This window comes from Thalassophryne amazonica, chromosome 18, assembly GCF_902500255.1.
Source record: "Thalassophryne amazonica chromosome 18, fThaAma1.1, whole genome shotgun sequence".
Lineage (NCBI taxonomy): Eukaryota > Metazoa > Chordata > Actinopteri > Batrachoidiformes > Batrachoididae > Thalassophryne > Thalassophryne amazonica.
Genome location: NC_047120.1, coordinates 13366286 through 13387029, shown reverse-complemented (window position 1 = coordinate 13387029; position 20744 = coordinate 13366286).

Here is a 20744-nt window from a genome sequence, read left to right as displayed (position 1 = left end):
GCTTTAAGTGACCTCTCCCGGGTTCTGTACTCCCATCGAGAGTTTTTGTAAATTAAGTTTGAAGAAAAAAAAAAGATTCTGTTTACGTTTGCTTCTGGAAACATGAGTCCAACGGGTGGTTTTTGAACGTACAATGTGTGTGAGAACATAAATCGTGCGCTCTGAACTAGGGCTGCAACAAACGATTATTTGGATCATCGATGAATCTGATGGGGTTTCGACACGATTAATCGGATTAGCGGGGACTTTTTTTTATAAATGTGCCAGGGAAAATTTTTCTCTCCTTCCATCACTTTATTTAACAGAACATTATTTGAAAACTTAAAATACCTGAAAATCAACAAATTGTCAAATGTCCCTTGGCTGTTGCAATATAAAGTAATAAAGAATAAAACAGTTTATAATAAAGAACAAAAATAATTATTTCAAATGGCATTGCTTTATCAAAGTGCTGAGTTGCCATAAAACATTGAAACATATAAATGTTATAAAATATATGGTGGAAAAAGAGGTATATTTGTTGCTGCAAATGAGCAATTAGCATAACCAGTTTACCATAAAACCTAAATCAAAAACGTAGCCTGACTCCTACGTGCAACATTCTCTGTATAACTTGTAAACTATGTGGTCATTTCACAATGACACATGACTCATGTCTCTTTCTCCAGAATTGTATTTAGCATTATTAGTTATTATTACTATTATTATTGTTGCTATTCTTCTTCTTCTTCTTTGTCTTTCGGCTGTTCCCGTTAGGGGTCGCCACAGCAGATCAATCGTTTCCATCTCACCCTGTCCTCTGTGTCTTCCTCTGTCACACCAACCACCTTCATGTCCTCCCTCAGCACATCCATAAACCTCCTCTTTGGCCTCCATCCTCAGCATCCTTCTCCCTATATACCCTGGGTCCCTCCTCTGCACATGTCCAAACCATCTCAATCTCACCTCTCTGACTTTGTCTCCAAACCGTCCCACCTGAGCTGTCCCTCTGAAATGTTCATTCCTAATCTTGTCCATTCTTGTCACTCCCAAAGAGAATCTCAACATCTTCAGCTCTGACACCTCCAGCTCTGCCTCCTGTCTTTTTGTTAGTGCCACCGTCTCTAAGCCGTACAACATAGCTGGTCTCACTACTGTCCTGTAAACTTTCCCCTTCACTCTTGCTGATATTCTTCAGTCACAACTCACTCCTGCCACCTTTCTCCACCCACTCCACCCTGCCTGCACTCTTCTTCACCTCTCGACCACACTCTCCATTACTTTGAACAGTTGACCCCAAATATTTAAACTCATCTACTTTTGCCACTTGTACTCCTTGTAACTGCACTATTCCACTGGGCTCCCTCCCATTCACACACATGTACTCAGTCTTGCTTCTACTGACTTTCATTCCTCTTCTCTCCAAAGCATATCTCCACCTCTCCAGACTAGACAACTTGCTCTCTACTCTCACTACAGATCACAATGTCATCTGCAAACATCATAGTCCATGGGGACTCCTGTCTGATCTCATCCGTCAACCTGTCCATCACCACTGCAAACAAGAAAGGGCTCAGAGCTGATCCTTGGTGTAATCCCACCTCCACCTTGAATGAGTCTGTCATTCCAACTGCGCATCTCACCGCTGTCACACTATTCTTGTACATGTCCTGCACTACCCTAACATACTTTTCTGCCACTCCAGACTTCCTCATACAATACCACAGCTCTTCTCTTGGCACCCTATCATAAGCTTTTTCTAAGTCCACAAACACACAATGGGCCTCATGTATCAACGTGCGTACGGCGATATTTGAGCGTATATGGGGTGTACGCCAAAATGGCTGCGTTACTTGGCATTTATCAATGTGGTCGTTGGCGTACGCTGCGCTGAAAATATACACCAGGTTGAGAGGTGGCGTAAATTATACACCAAAATGAACCAGGGCTGAAATCCACATAAAAATGAAAGTTATCAACATAAACAGTACCATTATACAAATCAATGCATATGTTACATAAATAACACTTTCCTGATTATACTACATAATAATCAATACAAATCCCGCTTTTGCGGGATTGTTGGTCTATCGGGCACGATCCGTGGCCACAGCGCTGACCGGAAAGAAAGCGCTGCTCACCTTTTTCTCCAGAGCCTGGAGCCAGAGCAGCGCTTAGCTTAACTTTATGTGGTGTGATCGTTTTAGACAATGAAATTGATAATTACAACTGTAGTTTTGTCATTCCCTTCGCCCGTGCTGCAATCAGGTTTTGTTTTCGCCATTCGTTTGTTACAATAAAATAAATAAAGAAATACATTTTAAAAATAAAGAAATCTGAAAAATTAGGCGTGTCTTATTAATTGAGCGAGCAAATATCCACATGTCAAGAATTATTGACATGTGAAAAGAGAATACAGTGATATGTCAAGTAGACTTCTGGTCGGGACTCGACAGCGGCAGCGTAAAAACAATGCTCCCCGACTTTTAAGTTGGGTGAAGCCCTGAGTGGTGAATTTTGCCGTGTAATCCCTAAAATATCAAGGCATAAATGGGCTTTTGATAATGACAAGAGGAAAGACGAAAAAATCTTCTAGAATCACTGAGATACACACGGACGAAGAAGAGCGGGGTAAGCTAACACCAGAGCTAACCGAGCTAACAGAGGTGCATGCGGAGGAGGAACGGGCAGTGCACAGGTCCCCCGAACCCAGGAAAATGTCCAAGCTGGAGACTGTTCTGCGTGAAATTAGGGAATTTCGCTGTGAAACAGTGGAAAATCTGAAAGATATCAGGGCAGAAATAAAAACGGCCAATAGCAGAATTGATGAAGCGGAAAGATGTATTGAAGGGACTGAGGACCGAGTCCAGTGCATTGAGCAAGCGACATGTGAGCTGATTAAGATCCAGAGAAGGCTGGAGGAGCGGTTGGTGGACCAGGATAGACAGGGAAGACGCGAAAATATACGTCTGCACAACATCAGAGAACGGGCTGAGGACAATGTGCACATTCGTGGAAACTTTACTCCGGGAAAAACTCGAGCTGCCACCGACATTTGCACTCCGAGTGGAGAGAGCACACAGAGCACTCGGACCACGTCCTCCCACAGATGCCCCTCCACGCTCGATTATTGTGAAGCTGTCAAGTTATAAATGTAAACAGGAAATCATAAAGAAGGCGTGGGGAATGATAGGCTTCATGTTTGAGGAGCAACGGGTGTACGTGGATCATGATTATGCACCCGAAGTCATGAAAAGGAGAAAGGAATACGCTGAAGCAAAGCGAGTGCTGAGAGAGAGAAAAAAATCAGATTCCAGACGCCCTTTCCCGCGAAGCTTTGCGTTTTCTATGAAGATGAAACTCGCTTGTATACCACGGCAGCAGAGGCAACTAAGGATATGGTGGAGAGGGGTCTCCAGGTCCGGATCATCAGACCCGTGGACGACCCCCTGGAGAGGCCGTCTCGTCTGATGTGGCGCTCTGCTCGAGGAGGGGACAAACCAGACCAGGCAGCATCTTTGGGATATAAGGAGAAACTGCAAGCCTTCAACTACAGAAGAGCGGGGGAAGAGGACCAGTAAGCCACTGGACCAATAGGACCTTCTCTCATCAAGACAACAGTGTGGTGTTATGGAAATTATGTTGAAAATGACTGTGTGTATATGTTTACAACAGAGAGGGAGCCTTCCTCTATTTAGTTAATTTATCAGTCGGGGAGTTTATGTTTATTTCAAAGTGGACAAAAAGTGGGAGGAATGAACAGGGCCAAATATGGTCACAAGGGCCCCCTACCCTACGGGGTTAGGGGTTATCCCTCAGAGCTGGTACTTTGCTCTACAAAGGTCTCCTTTTGGACCTCATGTTTGGAAGTCTTGAGTATACTTAGTTCGAAGTTTTTCTTCTGTATTCATTACTGTTCCAAATGTTTGTTTTACGTAGCACACAGGGTGAAAGGAATAACGATATTTATATTATGTAACATAGAATGGCATCACAGAGTACTCATATAAAAGTAGCCTCATACAATGTTAATGGTCTCCTCAGTCCAATCAAGAGGGGCAAGGTGTTGAGCAAGATGAAAAAAGAGGGTGTAGAAGTGCTATATTTACAGGAGACCCATATGACTGATAAAGAACATGAAAACTCAAGAGAAATGGATATAATCAGGAATTTTCATCTTCATATCAGGGCATAGAAGAGGGGTTTGTATATTAATATCCAAAAGAATAAGTTTCGAAATGCTAAAAAACTCTAAAGGATAAGGAAGGTCAATAAGTAATAGTTAGACTAGAGCAGGGGTAGGCAACCTGTTCCAGAAAGAGCCATGAGGGTGCAGGTTTTCTTTGCAGCCACTGACTCCACCAGGTGATTTCACTGATTAACTGATTCCATCTGCTCATGATATTAATCAGTAAAATCACCTGGTGGAGTCAGTGGCTGCAAAGAAAACCTGCACCCTCATGGCTCTTTCTGGAACAGGTTGCCTACCCCTGGACTAGAGACTAGAGGGAGTTCTGGTTACATTGCTCAATATCTATGCCCCCCCAGGCTCGGATTGGAGTTTCTTCAAACTCCTCTTTGAGCTGGTGATAACAGAGTGAAGGAGTGTTAATAGGGGGAGGTGATCTAAAGCAGCTTCTTAATTTGAATTTAGATTCAAGAGGGAAAACCCAACAAAAGACCACTACTGGTAAAAGAATTTTTAAATTATTGTCAGAACATGGGATTTTAGATATATGGCGGGACCTAAATCCACTCAAAAAAGATTACACCTATTATTCAGCTCCTCATGCTCTGTATTCACGAATAGATAATTTTTTAATTAACTCAAAAGATCGTTATAGAGTAAAAGAATGTTATATGGGGGTTATGGACCCATCTGATCATTGCCCAATATTTTTAAAAATATTCACAGGGACTGAAAAGAAAACAGTATGGAGACTAAATTCAAGTTTGCTCAACGGTCAGATGAAAGAGGAAATTGAGAGGAATATTTGCGAATATATTAAAGAAAACGATAACGGTGAAGTGTCTCCCCCTATACTATGGACACATGCAAGGTGGTATTGAGGGGAACGCTGATAGCAAAATCTGCTCACATAAAAAGAATGAGACAAGCCGAACTTAAACAATTACAAGCAGATTTTGAAAAAAAGGAAAGAGAGCATAAAAACAAAGTTGATGATAAAACTAATGAAGAATTAAAGATAATACGGGCAAAAATTAGACATTTTTTCTCAAGAAATCCAGAAAAAAATGATTTACACAAAGCAAAGATATTATGAGGCGGGGTGTAAATCTACAAAATTACTTTCGTATAAACTTAAAAAGCAACAGACATTAAGACAAATTTCTAAGATGAAAGACCCTAAAACAAAGCAAATGGTATACAAAACAGAGGATATACATAGATGTTTTGAAGATTATTATGCCAAGTTGTATGCACAAACAGAAAATAACAATGAATCTCAAATAGACACATATTTAGACAAGTTACATTTGCCACAAATAACAGAGGAGCAGAATAAGAAATTAATTGCTCTAATAACGGTGGAAGAAATCAATTCAGCCATTTCTAGACTTAAATCTGACACCAGTCCTGGTGCAGATGGTTATGGCTCCGAATGGTATAAAGTATACAGGAAAACGTTAATCCCTTTATTACAAAAAACTTTCAATTGGATTTTACAGGGTGGGACAATTCCAGATTCTTGGAGGGAAGCAATCATTTCCATTATTGCAAAAGAGGGTAAGGACGTAACAAACTGCTCTAGCTACCGACCTATTAGTGTACTTAATGTGGATTATAGAATTTTTACAGCAATTTTAGCTCGAAGAATGGAGGACATATTACCAGATATTATCAGTTTAGAACAGACTGGATTTATAAAGCAAAGGCAAACACATGACAATATTCGCCGTACATTACTTATTATGCAACACAAAGAAAGAAACCTGGAGGCCGCCATACTGGGAATGGATGCAGAAAAAGCATTTGATTCTGTTAAGTGGGAATTTTATTTAGAGAAATGAAAAAATTTAACTTTCATGATGGTTATATTGAGATTGTTCGATCTCTGTACGTGGACCCAATAGCAAGGATCAAAGTCAATGGTAGTCTCTCAAAGGTAATCAAATTAGAGAGGGGTTGTCATCAAGGCTGCTCAGGCAATCTGTTATTATTTGATATTTTTTGGAACCGCTAAGCCAGAGGATAGAACAGTGTGTCAATATCAAGGGAATAACCGTATCAGGAATAGAGCAGAAATTAGCGTTGTTCGTAGATGATGTCTTGATCTACCTGGAGAACCTAAACTCATCACTACCAGTCCTGATGTCATTCTTGGTTTGGAAAGCTGTCAGGATATAAAATTAATGTGCAGAAAACCCAAGCTCTATCATATAATTATATACCAAACCAATTTATAAAACAAAATTATCCAATTAATTGGGAGCAGCAATCAATTAAGTACTTGGGCATTCACCTTACAAAAGATCTTGGACATTTGAAAATCTCAAATTATGACAAGGTGATGTCTAACATCAAAGCAGACTTTTCAAAATGGAACTTAATCCCTTTCTTGGGCCTGGTGTCAAGAGTTGAGGTGATTAAAATTAATATTTTGCCACGGTTGTTATATATATTTCAAAATCTTCCTATTGAATTAACTGAGAGGGACTTTAAAGAATGGGACAAATTAATATCTAGATACATATGGCAGGGGACAAGACCACGCATTAAATACAGAACTTTACAGCTGCCAAAAAAACATGGAGGTCTAGCTTTACCATGCCTCAAGAGCTACTATCAAGCTGCTCAGTTGAAGGTGTTGATGGGTTTGTGTGATCCAGAATATGTAGCAAAATGGAAAGATATTGAGGGGAAAATGGAGCCACCAGTACAAGCCCTGATGTGTGATTTGCAATTACAGGTAACCTGGAGACAAAATGTGAACCCTTTGCTGTGGGTTTCTCTGGAAATCTGGTCTGAAATTTTGAAAAAGTATAACTTAGTTGAAAAATGCAGGCTTTTGAGATGGATTGCATATGATACTGATTTTGTACCAAATGCATTGGACCGCACATTTAAATTGTGGGGAAATGGTCCAAGAATGCACTGGGAGATAATCAAAAGAGATGATGTAATGAGTTTCCAACAAGTAAAAGATGTCTTTCATCTTGGAAATCAGGATTTCCATAGGTACCTGCAGCTAAGGCATTATTTAAAGCAAGAAATGAAAAATAAGGATATGAATATTACTCGGTCAAATATACTCAAACTTATAAATCAGAGTTAAGTTACAAAGTTATTTCAAAACTATATACAGCTTTAGAGGAGTTAAAGGGGGATGCCACAGGATGTGTCAAAGAAAGGTGGGAGAGGGAAGCAAACATTTTAATTTCAGAGGGGGACTGGGATCAAATACTCCAATATCAATGGAAAACAACAAGCTCTTTATTCTGGAGAGAATATGGCTGGAAAAATGTAATAAGGTTTTTCTTAACACCTGCTCAAAGAAAATATGTGTAAACAAAATGTTGGCGATCATGTGGGGAAGACAAAGTGGATCATTTTCACATCTTTTGGGGTTGCCCTTTAATGACTCAATATTGGTCTGAAATCAAAAACATTATAGATGAAGTAGTACGGGTCAGAATCCCGTTAAGTTTTGAAATGTTATATTTGACTAATATAGAAATGTTACATTTAAGAAGAAAAGATGACTATAAAATTATGAGAATCATGCTTTTAGCTAGTAAAAAAGCAACCACCAAAAGATGGCGAACAGATCGGATCCCAAAGGTGGAGGAATGGGTTGATGTCATGTTAAATATATACACTATGGAAAAAGTAACGGCATCTGTTAGATTGGAAGTTGACAAATTCAATAATGTATGGAAAGGATGGCTACAATACAGATCTGACTTTATATAGGATTTTACCACATACATATTAAGTAAGAATGGGGTAGGGGGGTACAAAAATGTGTAAATGCTGTAGGTGAATCTGCTTTCTATGTTTTCAACATATTTCAATGGACTTTCACAAAGTGGACTTATTATGAATAAGATTATTTCTTTACATCTGGGTTCAATGCTACAGTTCTCGCTTAATTTAAAGAAAAAAAAAGTAAGTTTTCACAAATGTTAATTATTTTTTGGATACCTAAAATAAAGTATAAATTGAAAAAAAAAGAAAAAAGAAAAGAGAATACAGTGGTCCCTCGCTATAACGCGGTTCACCTTTCGCGGCCTCGCCGTTTCGCTGAGTTTTTAGCCCAATTTTACATGCCTTTTTTTTTTTTTTTTTTTTTTACAGTGTTCTGTGTGTCTGTTTATAAGAATCTTCTTGCCCAGAAGAAAAAAAGAGCGCCAACAACTACTCATAACTGTGTTTGTCACTCGGAAACAGACACCTGCAGCGAGGTGTGAGTGGAAAAAGGCGCGGCGTCAGGACGAACAGGCGCGATCTGTTGTGTGTTGGGGGGTGTGGCTGGACATTTGGGTGTTCTTTTCTTTTCTTTGCTCTCCAGGTGGTATGCAAACTGATTTATTGTCTGTGGAGGAGGTGCTGGCAGAAGAGTCCTTCACCCTCATCAACGTAATGTGCAGCACCTGTGGATGGTGCTCACTTGCAACCTTAAAGACTTTCAGCTGAAGCAGATAATGAGATGGCGTTCTGCATTTAAGCTATGTGTGATTCAAGCAGAATTGCCGGGAACTCGACCTTGAGATGTTCGTTTGTGAGACGCTGAGGACCGCGCCTGGGTTTGAGACATCATGCTTGTGAAGGAGGACGGGTGAGGGACACATGCTGTCAGCACACATCAGAGGTGATTGATTGTCGGAATAATTGTTAACAGTAACTTGGTATTTTGTTACGCAGTATATTTGAACATTGATGAGAATTGTGCAGCTCGCTTCTCACTGCCGTGGCGTGCGGACTGATGATCCTCCACCTGCTGTGAGAAGCTGCTCATTTACATAAAGCTTAAATTCAGACCTGAATGTGTTGCTGATAGTGTGTGCCTTTGAAGGATATTAGTTGTAGCTGCTGACTTACCTCACCTTTTCTATCTTTCGCAGAGTCGGTTTGTCGTGTCCACCTGGGGGGTGTTTGGCGGTGAACGTGGGTCCAGAAGCGCCGGGCTTCGATCCGTTTGGGCGCTGGAGAGCGTGCCATCCTTCACTCCGCCAGACTGACGCAGTTTACGTTTGTACACTTTGTATTGCACAGAAGGGGGAAAAATAAAATTGTTTTGTTATTGGAACCGCTTTCTGGTTGTTTTAGCGCTGGGTTCCGTCAGACGCAGGTCCGCTCCTCAACCCGCGTCGACACAACACGATCAGAGGAACTGTGAAATACTGGTCAGTCACTATTAATAATTTCTTATGTGTCCAACCTCGTACGTTGATCGTTAAAATTAAATTCGTTAGTTCTAAAAGCCATCATAATTATTTATAGGAAAACGTTCTATTTTTTTTTTTCTCAAACAAATGTTAGGGCCTGAAAACAGTTTGGTCTTATTTTTCTACTAAGGTTTGAACTTTGAGAGTGTTTACACACGAAAGAAAAGTGAGGAAATGTTCATGCCTGATTGAGAAAGTGTATAAAGTGGTTTTACAGCTTTAAAACGTCTATAATAATTGTAAAAAATAACGCTGACTACGTCGCGGTTTTGTGTATTACGGGCTATTTTTAGAACGTAACTCCCGTGATAAACGAGGGACCACTGTAACACTTTTTTGATTATACTACAAAACAATTGATACGACGGCTGCTTTTGACGCTCTATTGGCATGCGTCGTGATTGGTGGAGTTCTTTTTCTTTGCCGTCTACCTGGCTTCCATGTCGTAAAATGAGGGTGTGTCTGAAGCGAAGTCTGAATATTTATAGGCGTGTTTATTATAATTACGATTGTTTTCACCCGCCGCATTTATCAAGGTCACATCAGGTGTACGCTGGAAATGGGCAGGTGCGCACTGCTTGATACATGTCACGGCAACTTTGGTGTACTTCAAATTTACACCGTAAATTTACGCCACAAGTGCGCAACGTTGATACATGAGGCCCAATGTAACTCTTTCTGGCCTTCTCTGTACTTCTCCAACTGTATCCTCAGTGCAAACATTGCATCTGTAGTGCTCTTTCTCGGCATGAAACCATATTGCTGCTCACAGATCTTCACCTGTTTTCTAAGCCTAGCTTCTACTACTCTTTCCCATAACTTCATGCTGTGGCTGATAAACTGTATGCCTCCGTAGTTACTGCAGCTCTGCACATCACCCTTGTTCTTGAAAATAGGAACCAGCACACTTCGTCTCCACTCCTCAGGCATCCTCTCACTTTCCAAGATTTTATTAAACAATCTGGTGAGAAACTATACTGCCGTCTCTCCTAGACATTTCCATGCCTCCACTAGAACATCATCTGGACCAACTGCCTTTCCACTCTTCATCCTCTTCATAGCAGCCCTCACTTCTTCCTTACTAATCTCTTGTACTTCCTGATTTACTCTCACCACATCATCCAGCCTTTTCTCTCACTCATTTTCTTTATTCATCAGCTCTTAAAAATATTCCCTCCACCTTCTCAGCACACACTCCTCACTTGTCAGCACATTACCATGTACATCTTTTACCACTCTAACCTACTGCACATCCTTTCCAGCTCTGTCCCTTTGTCTGGCCAATCGGTACAAGTCCTTTTCTCCTTCCTTACTATTCAACTTCTTGTACAGCTCGCAATATGCCTTGTCCTTCACTTTTGCCACTTCTCTTCTCGCCTTACGCCGCATTTCCTTGTACTCCTGTCTACTTTCTTCATCTCTCCGACTATCCCAAAACATTTTTGCCAACCTCTTTCTCCTTATGCTTTCCTGGACCTCTTCAGTCCACCACTGAGTATCCTTGTCTTCCTTCCACTGTCCAGATGTCATACCCAGTACTGTCCTAGCTGTCTCCCTCACCACATCTGCAGTACTTTTCCAGTTGTCAAAAATTGCTTCCCCTCCAACCAGTGTTTCTCTCACCTGCTCGCTAAATTTCACACAACAGTCTTACTCCTTCAGCTTCCACCATCTGATACTTTCTTGAGCTCTCGCTCTCTTCTTCTTCTTCTTTACCTCTAAAATCATCCTACAAACAACCATCCTATGCTGTCTAGCGACACTCTCTCCTGCCACCACTTTACAGTCTCTGATTTCTAGGTGGTGGTTGGCTCTCACTGCAGTATTGTATCACTTCCTGTTCCGGAGCACAGCAGTGTTTTGCTGTATCTGTTAGCTGTTTAATCTGCGCAGTTAGATTGATCTAGTTACCTAGATAACGATTTGTTTCACAGTGTAATCTTCACGTGCCTTAACTAAAGCACTCCCTCTGCTGAATCACCTCTAAATTATTTACACGTTATTCACTTTGCGTGTTTTTAGGAATCCGCTAGCTTAGCGCAGCTACTAGCTCTTAGCCGGTTTAGCATGGCGGCTTCTCCTGTCTCTCCCGCACTTTTCTGCTCTGGGTGTGAAATGTTTAGTTATTCCTCGGCCTCCTTTAGTAGTAATGGTACTTGTAATAAGTGTAGCTTATTCGTAGCTTTGGAGGCCAGGCTGGGCGAATTGGAGACTCGGTTCCGCACCGTGGAAAATTCTACAGCTAGCCAGGCCCCTGTAGTTAGTGCGGACCAAGGTAGCTTAGCCGCCGTTAGTTTCCCTCTGGCAGATCCCGAGCAGCCGCGAAAGCAGGCCGACTGGGTGACTGTGAGGAGGAAGCGTAGCCCTAAACAGAAGCCCCGTGTACACCGCCAACCCGTTCACATTTCTAACCGTTTTTCCCCACTCGGCAACACACCCACCGAGGATCAAACTCTGGTTATTGGCGACTCTGTTTTGAGAAGTGTGAAGTTAGCGACACCAGCAACCATAGTCAATTGTCTTCCGGGGGCCAGAGCAGGCGACATTGAAGGAAATTTGAAACTGCTGGCTAAGGCTAAGCGTAAATTTGGTAAGATTGTAATTCACGTCGGCAGTAATGACACCCGGTTACGCCAATCGAAGGTCACTAAAATTAACATTGAATCGGTGGGTAACTTTGCAAAAACAATGTCGGACTCTGTAGTTTTCTCTGGGCCCCTCCCCAATCAGACCGGGAGTGACATGTTTAGCCGCATGTTCTCCTTGAATTGCTGGCTGTCTGAGTGGTGTCCAAAAAATGAGGTGGGCTTCATAGATAATTGGCAAAGCTTCTGGGGAAAACCTGGTCTTGTTAGGAGAGACGGCATCCATCCCACTTTGGATGGAGCAGCTCTCATTTCTAGAAATCTGGCCAATTTTCTTAAATCCTCCAAACCGTGACTATCCAGGGTTGGGACCAGGAAGCAGAGATGTAGTCTTACACACCTCTCTGCAGCTTCTCTCCCCCTGCCATCCCCTCATTACCCCATCCCCGTAGAGACGGTGCCTGCTCCCAGACCACCAATAACCAGCAAAAATCTATTTAAGCATAAAAATTCAAAAAGAAAAAATATAGCACCTTCAACTGCACCACAGACTAAAACAGTTAAATGTGGTCTATTAAACATTAGGTCTCTCTCTTCTAAGTCCCTGTAAGTAAATGATATAATAATTGATCAACATATTGATTTATTCTGCCTTACAGAAACCTGGTTACAGCAGGATGAATATGTTAGTTTAAATGAGTCAACACCCCCGAGTCACACTAACTGCCAGAACGCTCGTAGCACGGGCTGAGGTGGAGGATTAGCAGCAATCTTCCATTCCAGCTTATTAATTAATCAAAAACCCAGACAGAGCTTTAATTCATTTGAAAGCTTGACTCTTAGTCTTGTCCATCCAAATTGGAAGTCCCAAAAACCAGTTTTATTTGTTGTTATCTATCGTCCACCTGGTCATTACTGTGAGTTTCTCTGTGAATTTTCGGACCTTTTGTCTGTTTTTCCTTCCCACTTTCGCCATGTGCTTGCTCACAGGGGGTCGTTTTGACCTTTGGGGTTTTTACGTAATTATTGTATGGCCTTGCCTTACAATATAAAGCGCCTTGGGGCAACTGTTTGTTGTGATTTGGCGCTATATAAATAAGACTGAATTGAATTTCTTTTAGCTTGCATCTCCTATAAAGAATGTAGTCCACCTGTGTGCACCTTCATCCACTCATATATGTTACCCTGTGCTCCTCCCTTTTCTTAAAGTAGCTATTCACCACAGCCATTTCCAACCTTTTTGCAAAATCAACTACCATCTGTCCTTCCCCATTCCTATCCTTGATACCATATCTATCCATTACTTCCTCATCACCTCTGTTCCCTTCACCAACATGCCCAATGAAGTCTGCTCTATCACCACTCTTTCATGCTTGGGCACACTCTCCACCACCTCATCTAACACACTCCAGAAATCTTCTTTCTCCTTCATCTCACAACCTACCTGTGGGGCATATGCACTGATGATATTCATCATCACCCCTTCAATTTCCAACTTCACACTCATCACCCTGTCAGACACTCGTTTAACCTCCAACACACTTAACATACTCTTCCTTTAAAATGACTCCAACACCATTTCTCTTCCTGTCCTCACCATGGTACAACAACTTGTACCCACCGCCGATGCTCCTGCTCTTACTTCCCTTCCACTTGGTCTCTTGCACACACAATATGTCTACCTTTCTCCTCTCCATCATATCAGCCAGCTCTCTCCCTTTACCAGTCATACTACCAACATTCAAAGTCCCCATTCTCAATTCCACCCTTCTAGTTTTCTTATTCTCCCGCTGTTTGTGGAAACGTTCTCTTCCTCTTCTTCATCGTCTTCGCCCAGCAGTAGCCCAATTTCCACCGGCACCCTATTTGGCAACAGCACCGGTGGTGGACGTTGTTAACCCGGGCCGCGACCGATCTGGTATGGAAATTTGATTCTTAGTCTGCATAGTTGGTTGTGTTGTTTTAAGTTTTTGTTGTCCTTCCTGACGCAACCCTCCTCATTTATCCAGGCTTGGGACCCGTACTCAATGTACTGGCTGCACACCCCATGTTATTAATATATAAATAAAAATAAATGTAAAAATATTATAATTTGTAATACATTTGACTCTTTTACAACAACAAACGCTGAGCCATTCATTATTATACAGAAAACAAATGCACAAACATGATGAAATGCCAGCAGCTTAATGCTAACTTTAACAATGAAAATGCCATAGACATGCTAACGCATTAGCATCGGCGTTAGCATAAAATACATCTATCAACTGTTTCAGAAGACCGTAACAGGTCAGATTAACATAAAAAGGTAAATATTCCTCACAGACATATGCTCTTAACACCTCTCTGCAGCTTCTCTCCCCCTGCCATCCCCTCAATACCCCATCCCCGTAGAGACGGTGCCTGCTCCCAGACCACCAATAACCAGCAAAAATGTATTTAAGCATAAAAATTCAAAAAGAAAAAATAATATAGCACCTTCAACTGCACCACAGACTAAAACAGTTAAATGTGGTCTATTAAACATTAGGTCTCGCTCTTCTAAGTCCCTGTTAGTAAATGATATAATAATTGATCAACATATTGATTTATTCTGCCTTACAGAAACCTGGTTACAGCAGGATGAATATGTTAGCTTAAATGAGTCAACACCCCCGAGTCACACTAACTGTCAGAACGCTCGTAGCACGGGCCGAGGCGGAGGATTAGCAGCAATCTTCCACTCTAGCTTATTAATTAATCAAAAACCCAGACAGAGCTTTAATTCATTTGAAAGCTTGACTCTTAGTCTTGTCCATCCAAATTGGAAGTCCCAAAAACCAGTTTTATTTGTTTGTTATCTATCGTCCACCTGGTCGTTACTGTGAGTTTCTCTGTGAATTTTCGGACCTTTTGTCTGACTTAGTGCTTAGCTCAGATAAGATAATTATAGTGGGCGATTTTAACATCCACACAGATGCTGAGTATGACAGCCTCAACACTGCATTTAATCTATTGTTAGACTTGACTGGCTTTGCTCAAAATGTAAATGAGTTCACCCACCACTTTAATAATACCTTAGATCTTGTTCTGACTTATGGTATGGAAATTGAAGACTTAACAGTATTCCCTGAAAACCCCCTTCTGTCTGATCATTTCTTAATAACATTTACATTTACTCTGATGAACTACCCAGCAGTGGGGAATAAGTTTCATTACAGTAGAAGTCTTTCAGAAAGCGCTGTAACTAGGTTTAAGGATATGATTCCTTCTTTATGTTCTCCAATGCCATATACCAACACAGGACAGAGTAGCTACCTAAACTCTGTGAGTGAGATAGATTATCTCGTCAATAGTTTTACATCCTCTTTGAGGACAACTTTGGACGCTGTAGCTCCTATGAAAAAGAGAACCTTAAATCAGAAGTGCCTGACACCGTGGTATAACTCATAAACTCGCAGCTTAAAGCAGATAACCCATAAGTTGGAGAGGAAATGGTGTCTCATTAATTTAGAAGATCTTCACTAAGCCTGGAAAAAGAGTCTGTTGCTCTATAAAAAAGCCCTCCGTAAAGCTAGGACATCTTACTACTCATCACTAATTGAAGAAATTAAGAACAACCCCAGGTTTCTTTTCAGCACTGTAGCCAGGCTGACAAAGAGCCAGAGCTCTATTGAGCTGAGTATTCCTTTAACTAGTAATGACTTCATGACTTTCTTTGCTAATAAAATTTTAACTATTAGAGAAAAAATTACTCATAACCATCCCAAAGACGTATCGTTATCTCTGGGTGCTTTCAGTGATGCCGGTATTTGGTTAGACTCTTTCTCTCAGATTGTTCTGAGTTATTTTCATTAGTTACTTCATCCAAACCATCAACATGTCTATTAGACCCCATTCCTACCAGGCTGCTCAAGGAAGCCCTACCATTATTTAATGCTTCGATCTTAAATATGATCAATCTATCTTTATTAGTTGGCTATGTACCACAGGCTTTTAAGGTGGCAGTAATTAAACCATTACTTAAAAAGCCATCACTTGACCCAGCTATCTTAGCTAATTATAGGCCAATCTCCAACCTTCCTTTTCTCTCAAAAATTCTTGAAAGGGTAGTTGTAAAACAGCTAACTGATCATCTGCAGAGGAATGGTCTATTTGAAGAGTTTCAGTCAGGTTTTAGAATTCATCATAGTACAGAAACAGCATTAGTGAAGGTTACAAATGATCTTATGGCTTCAGACAGTGGACTCATCTCTGTGCTTGTTCTGTTAGACCTCAGTGCTGCTTTTGATACTGTTGACCATAAAATTTTATTACAGAGATTAGAGCATGCCATAGGTATTAAAGGCACTGCGCTGCGGTGGTTTGAATCATATTTATCTAATAGATTACAATTTGTTCATGTAAATGGGGAATCTTCTTCACAGACTAAGGTTAATTATGGAGTTCCACAAGGTTCTGTGCTAGGACCAATTTTATTCACTTTATACATGCTTCCCTTAGGCAGTATTATTAGACGGCATTGCTTAAATTTTCAATGTTACGCAGATGATGCCCAGCTTTATCTATCCATGAAGCCAGAGGACACACACCAATTAGCTAAACTGCAGGATTGTCTTACAGACATAAAGACATGGATGACCTCTAATTTCCTGCTTTTAAACTCATAAAACTGAAGTTATTGTACTTGGCCCCACAAATCTTAGAAACATGGTGTCTAACCAGATCCTTACTCTGGATGGCATTACCCTGACCTCTAGTAATACTGTGAGAAATCTTGGAGTCATTTTTGATCAGGATATGTCATTCAAAGCGCATATTAAACAAATATGTAGGACTGCTTTTTTGCATTTACGCAATATCTCTAAAATTAGAAAGGTCTTGTCTCAGAGTGATGCTGAAAAACCAATTCCTGCATTTATTTCCTCTAGGCTGGACTATTGTAATTCATTATTATCAGGTTGTCCTAAAAGTTCCATGAAAAGCCTTCAGTTAATTCAAAATGCTGCAGCTAGAGTACTAACGGGACAAGGAGAGAGCATATCTCACCCATATTGGCCTCTCTTCAATGGCTTCCTGTTAATTCTAGAATAGAATTTAAAATTCGTCTTCTTACTTATAAGGTTTTGAATAATCAGGTTCCTTCTTATCTTAGGGACCTCATAGTACCATATCACCCCAATAGAGCGCTTCGCTCTCAAACTGCAGGCTCCAGCTCCCAATCTGGATCAGGGAGACAGACACCCTCTCTACTTTTAAGATTAGGCTTAAAACTTTCCTTTTTGCTAAAGCTTATAGTTAGGGCTGGACCAGGTGACCCTGAACCATCCCTTAGTTATGCTGCTATAGACTTAGACTGCTGGGGGGGTTCCCATAATGCACTGAGTGTTTTTCTCTTTTTGCTCTGTATGTACCACTCTGCATTTAATCATTAGTGATTGATCTCTGCTCCCCTCCACAGCATGTCTTTTTCCTGGTTCTCTCCCTCAGCCCCAACCAGTCCCAGCAGAAGACTGCCCCTTCCTGAGCCTGGTTCTGCTGGAGGTTTCTTCCTGTTAAAAGGGAGTTTTTCCTTCCCACTGTCGCCAAGTGCTTGCTCACAGGGGGTCGTTTTGACCGTTGGGGTTTTTACATAATTATTGTATGGCCTTGCCTTACAATATAAAGCGCCTTGGGGCAACTGTTTGTTGTGATTTGGCGCTATATAAATAAAATTGATTGATTGTTTAAACTTGTTCTTCACACTTATCACTGTCCCCTCTTTTCAAAATTGTGAAACCTGCCATTATGTTTCTGATTTTTTTTCACCTCAAAACACCAAAAAGCCTGTGTCCAGAAGAACCATAAAATGCAGCTTTAGCAGGCTAACGTTTGCATGGAGACAATTTGAAGTAAATTCTTCCCACACAGATTTTGAAACATAAGATCAAAGACTTACCAGAGTGTTAGCTTTTCTGTATAAATGATGATTTAGAAAAAAGTTGGGTCGCTGTTCTGGTCCTTTGGCTTGAACCAGCTCCATTTTCTGATGAACTTTAAATCTTCTCGCACAGCAACAACATTTCATCAATTTGTTTTCAGCACAGTAAAAATCATTAAAGTCGTCTCTCATTCGGTGTTTTGTGGACATGCAGCGGCACGCAACATTATCCTTCAGCCTCGGATCATGACGTGAAAATGTCAAAGTTAAAGGACATGTCGCACCGAAATCATAACAATTCAGATTTAGGCTGTTCGTGACCATCCGATGATCCAGTGGGATTACTTTGAAACTGGTCACAGACGTGCACAAAGTATATGGCATTCGCAGCAAACTTACGACTTACGAAAACAAAGTACTCGTGAGTACTTGTGTGTTTCTGACAGGTGATGTCGCTATTAGTAGCGTCCCAGCGTGTGCTTCAATGAAATGTAGCTGCTAAAGTTAAGAACGGAGGCACAGATTAATTACAAAGTTGACATAAGTGTGATGTTGTGTTATGATGACTCGTTTTTAAGTGATAACTGTTCATTTTGATGCAGTCACGGTAAACGCAGCAGCTCTGAGAAGGTTTTATGCACCTGCACGGCCATGAGTCATAAACGCAGCCTGTCAATAAGAATCTCTGCTGGAGGATCAGCTTTGAGCACGATTAAGCATACGTGTTGTTATCAATAAAAATCAAAAAAAAAAATTTAAAAAAACACATCTGCTGTCGGAAAAAAAACGTGGAGACACTCATTCATGCAGCTGAGAGGAGTGAATTAAAACAGCGGGTACTGAGCAACACACACACACACAAGTAAAAAAGAAGCTTGTCAGCTCCACTGATAAAACACAAAAGTGTGAAAATCCTGAACATGCCAGACTCACCATTTAGATTGTTTTCCAAATGTAAACTCCACACAATCAAAGAAGTGTGCACGCATTTCATGAGCAATCATCAGCTGCAGCTCCGCCTTTATTCTGTCACGATCGAGGCACGTAAAATCCATTAACTACGGGAAATAATGTATTCTGACTTTTTCCAATGTACAAATCCATCCTCTTCTCCGGGCAGTCTGTTAAAAACAGTGTCAGATGTCCCACGTCCACAGCTTCAGTAAACCAGCATCCACACAAACAGCACTTCACCACACTTCAGGTTCCAAAAGTCGACACTCTGGAAAAGTTAAGAGTTTCATGGTGAAGTGTGTCGTCTCCTGTCTGTAAGTCTGAGCCATCACTTTTGAATGAAAGCTCAGAAGCTTCATTTTTGGACGGAGCAGGTTCGTTTCCCTCTGTCTGTCAGTCACTGGGCTGTTTCTGCTCATTCTTCCAGTTTTCCAGAAATACACCTACTAACACTCAGAGTGAGAGGAATAAAATACATCAGAGATTACTAATTATTTGCACATGTGTGCGGAGAGACTTACAATCATGAGTACCTTTATGTTGTCTTGATAACTGGGACCTGGAAAACCGTGCGACATGTCCTTTGATATCCACTGTGGCATCTCAGAGACGTTTCCAAACACAAACTTTGTGAAGACAGCCCACATTAAATCCAATTAGGAAAACAAACATAGCTCTTCTTCTTCTTTTGTTTATTGTCAGCTTGCAAACCAACACAGAGCATCACCTCCACCAACTGTTTGGGTGTGGAACTGAATGAATGGATTCTGACGCATCTTATCAAAAATAACCTGGAAACGTTCACGTCGTGAGTAAATACCCAGAATTCCCGTAATTTCCCGAAAACTTTCATCACTGAGTGAACAAACCTGTTCTGTAGAAGAGATTTGGAGGATTAAAAACAGCATCCAGCCCTTTACCTCTTTTGTTCTCTTCTTTTAAATGACACATTTCTTCTTCCTGGTCTCCAATCATTCCTTCATCAGCAGGTGTTAGCTGTAGTTTCAACATCTCCCTCAGCTGCTGGACTTCAGACATGTTTGTAGAAAGACTTTAAAACACACAAAAGAAAGAGAGTCAACGGCCAAGTGGAGGAAAGACTAAAAACAGGCCGATTTAATCATCTGCTGCTCTGCTGCCCAGACACCGAAATGTCCCTGTGCTAGGACAGATGTCCAAAAACAAGATACACCAACCCTGAGATCACCTGATATGCACATTTTCCTTACGTACCTGCTGCAACCAGCTGATTAGAGAGAGAGAGATGACAAAAATGTCCATAAGATGTTTGTTTCAATAAAATTAAGATGGCGTTAAAATAAAATTGTGTCCTGAACTTACACAGTCAGTGATCAGGAAGAGAAAAGAAGAAAATAAGACCATGTCCACATTTTGTGGAAAAGTAATGGGCCAATTTCATTTACAATGGGATATTTGCATAATTTTGTGGCAACAAATTCATATTATTAATTTAAACATAAACTTTGTGTTTAGTTAGATATATTTTATATGTTTAGTTTCCTCAAACTTGCAGCCCTGTTGAATGAATTACATTTTCCAGGTTTGTTGAAAAATAACAAAGGCTCTGTTGGGGCTGGACCATATGGAAAAAATATAATGATATTTTTCCCATGTTAATCAATTTTGATCTTTACTATGATACACAACATGACTGAAGCCTGAAGAAACCTTGTCAGATTAATTAATGTTAGATTAAAATGATTTCTCATGTTGTGATATAGATCTGACAGACAGATGTACATACAGTACAGTACATTGAACAGCACAGTACACTCGGGAGCAGAAAAATCCAACAGCAATAAAATGCAGCAGCCAATCACATCTACTGCTCACACTAAGCAACAACACTGATGATGTCATGTAGCCTCAGGCAGCCTCAAAATGATCCATTAGAC